Below are 3,740 nucleotides of genomic sequence, written 5' to 3' on the forward strand. Positions count from 1 at the left end.
CTTACAAGATATCTATTTTAGGTCTTTGGTTTTGGGGAAGGCTTGGCACTTGATTTTGTCAATCTCATAAAATCCAAAAAAATCCTTATTCATATTTAAGGTATTGTTTATTAATTGAATCCCGACGTTAAATTTTTCGGTGAGATTGCGTTGACGTGTTGTCGTTAGTTGTGAAAATCTTTACACATTTTCTTCAGAATTTGAGTTTGACGTTTTTGTATGATAAAATGCTTTTTATATAACAGAATCAAGAAAAATATATATCTAGTTGTCAAAGGTAGAAGGACCAAGGCTCCATGTCCCCCCTGTCACCACTCCTGTTAAAACCATTTGGTTTAAAACTTGACACATGACTTAATATTAAAATTCATGATTAAACCTCAAAAATTTGAAGAAAAGCATTTTTTTACTAGAGTTTTTAAATTTTTCTGTCTTAACGATATTTAGGAGTACAAGTTGTAAATTAAAAGGCGCCATCATTCCATACCATCGATGGAAATAACGCTATATGAAACCAGCTACGAATACGATAAACAGTGCCAATTTAAACACTGTTAAATATTTCTTTTAGTAATTAATTTTTTTCTCTTTAAACATTTAAAACAAAACCGATCTAATTAGGCTATTTTTTGATGTAAACAACATCTGATGAGATACATAACATTTAGAAGAACTATTACTTTTTTTGGCCCTAATAACTTCCTTTAGCGAAAAATTGAACAAAATCTTTAGAGAGCTGAATTAATTGTTGCGTTAACGTGTTTTACTGTGTGTTTTATTGCAATGTAATCAGCATTTTATCAAAATGTCATTTCATGCAAAAATGTCTAATAATCGTGAATGGTATTGAATTAAATTCAACCAAAAACAATATCTTAAATTGAAATTCGTTGAGTGCTGGTTTTATCAATTTGTAAAGTTGAGTTGAAAGTTTAGAAGTTGATTGAGTTTTTTTAGCTCTTAAAAATTTTTCGCTTAAAATGTTTTTTTTTTTTAGCGAGGTTTATTTCCAAACAATATAGATTTTACTATTTATTTTATAGAGATGTTGAAAAATAGTTTTAAAATTTTCGTGGCATTATGCGCAGTAGTAAGAATTGGTTTATTGACTCTATATCGATCACTAACACATATTGAGCAGATTTCACCCCCATTTATAAACCATATAATCGACTATCAAAATACTTTTACAAGGAAAATACACGAGTTTATCTTCTCAACAATACCCAATCAGACGCACATACACAACAATATTTCTTTCCAAGTTGAAAAAAGCTCCAGAAAAATGTTTCTTTACCTTATACAAGTAGCAGAATGCATCCGCAACGATGTTTTGACAGGTATGGGAAATAACGAAAGCCACGATATTTTGGCGCTTAGCTACAAATCTATTTGCAGTAAATACATTTCAACACGTCCGCTATATTACAGCAGGTTATAAGACAACATGGACATCTGGAAGAAACTTTTTGTACAGGTAAAGTTTATATTTGTTAATATGATGAAAAGAAAATTGAAGAAGAAACTTAGATAATTCGTTAAATATTCTCAAAACGCAATAAGGATAGCAGTTATTTACACTTTAGTAGTTTATTAGAATTTCAATTTCGCAATTTATCAGAAACTCAATTTTTAGGTTGATGATATTGATAAATTGCCGTGTTTTTTCTACTCATCTATCAAGTTTTTTAAATGGTTTCAGCTCAAAAAGTTATAAGAAATTTGAAAAGAAAACGGGTGTAAGCACTTATTTTCACTATGCTGTCGGTAAAACTTTCGTTGCTATATGTTCGATTTGGTGTTTACATGAATTTTCATAGTGAATATGCATATTTATTTTATGGGTCAATTATATTTGAAGCTCTAGCTACGTCTGGTGGTTTTTGTGTATAGTTCTTGTATATTTCGTGCATAGTTTGTGTCTGGTTTGTGTGTAATTCGTTTATTGCTAGTGTAGCATAAAGTTACAAATATAGTTTTATAAGTTGGTCATTTCGCCACAATAGGACTGTACATTAGGACATTAGGACATTAGGACTGTACATTAGGACATTAGGACATTAGGACTGTACATTAGGACATTAGGACATTAGGACTGTACATTAGGACATTAGGACATTAGGACTGTACATTAGGACATTAGGACATTAGGACTGTACATTAGGACATTAGGACATTAGGACTGTACATTAGGACATTAGGACATTAGGACTGTACATTAGGACATTAGGACTGTACATTAGGACATTAGGACATTAGGACTGTATTGAACTGAACAGGTTTCCTAACAGTGTAATACTATTTTAGTTGTTTATTTTTTACCGAAAAAATACCGAAAAACTGAAAAAATGGTGATATTAAGTTTTTTTTTTCAAATAATTGTTTTTTAACTTTAATAGCGCATAATAACTTAAAATTACTGTCTCTAAATATAACGTCAAAAAAAAGATATGCATGAGTGCATTTTGGAAATAATTTAAAACATTTTTGAATTATTACTTAAACTGTTAAAGCGCTTTCATTAAAATATCAAAACCAGTAAATTATTATTGTGTTTGATATTCTAATGGGAAAGCTTGAAAAGTTTTTCTTTAAAAAGGGTGCAAGTCACATATTTCAAACTTTAACAAAACCGAAAAAGATTTGTTTTTAAAGATTTATTTAAAAATGATATATTTTAACTGTATTTTGTTATTGATTGTATTTTTATATATATTTCTAGTAAATTATTTGTATTTTTGTAATTTCGTGTAAATTATTTAACAGAAGGAAATTTTAAATAGGCTTGAATAATTAATGTTGAAAAAAACGCTCTTCGCATTTTAATGATCATTTCTTCAAATTTAAAATATTTTCCATTTTAAGGTATATCACCAACCAATCACATTACATGTCTTATCTCTATTATACCTTTATGGATGAAGATATAATCTTAATCCACAATGATATCCCAGCATCCCTTGGCATGAAAACTGACAAGAAATGGACTCAAATAAGAAATTCTACAGAAAATCTTTACAGGAAATTCGAGGACTTTTTAAACGAATATAGACCTGCTGTTGCAGTAATAGATGGACTTAATATAAGACGTTTTTGGCCACAATCTGAAAAGCAGCCTCTATCTCCTTACGTTAGCTGTTTCTACTTTGATGCAATGTTTAACTCGTTTCACAAGGACGTCATGCATAATTTATTACCGTATGACAAGTCGTTTGATAGTGAGTCATGGTGGATATCGCAACAGGTGATGCAGTGCAAAGTTTACATACGATATCACTCTCAAATGATCATGTTTCTTCCCATCTTGGCTGTTAATAATCAGCATAGCAGTTATCCTAAAAAACTCAGACCTTCTGGTAAAATTTGCATAAATGAACTAAATGCTGCACCAGCAAACGTAAGAGCATCTCCCAGAGCCAAAATCGTATTAAAAGCTAAAACTCAGTTTAGCTTTCCACATATAAATCCATCTCCACCTAGAACTCCCATCATACAATACGTAAAGTTTCCAATCAGTTCTCGATTTAAAAAAAGGCGGCTTTGATTTTTACCATATTTATCTTTCTGGCAGCAGCTATATTAGATTAAAATGGTGAAAAACTGTGCGAAGAAGAAATTTAAATAAAGTTTTGTTGATTTTTAAGAACTTTAAAGCCCCATAAAAATATTTTTTGAAATGCTGAAACCTTTTTTTATTACATCTATTTTTTAAAATGTAATGCAAAATAATATAAAACAAA

General features: G+C 29.9%; 1 pseudogene across 1 annotated transcript; it reads left to right on the forward strand.

Annotated features, from left to right (window-relative positions):
* Positions 1-975: 975 nt before the first annotated feature.
* Positions 976-3,740, forward strand: LOC145193316 (uncharacterized; annotated as a pseudogene). Its single transcript, XR_016447520.1, has 2 exons — positions 976-1,477; positions 2,866-3,740. The product of XR_016447520.1 is annotated as an uncharacterized LOC145193316 (transcript).

This window comes from Hydra viridissima, unplaced genomic scaffold, assembly GCF_058129835.1.
Source record: "Hydra viridissima isolate aposymbiotic clone 2 unplaced genomic scaffold, HvirCarnegie_v1 scaffold_15, whole genome shotgun sequence".
NCBI classification, from domain to species: Eukaryota; Metazoa; Cnidaria; class Hydrozoa; order Anthoathecata; family Hydridae; genus Hydra; species Hydra viridissima.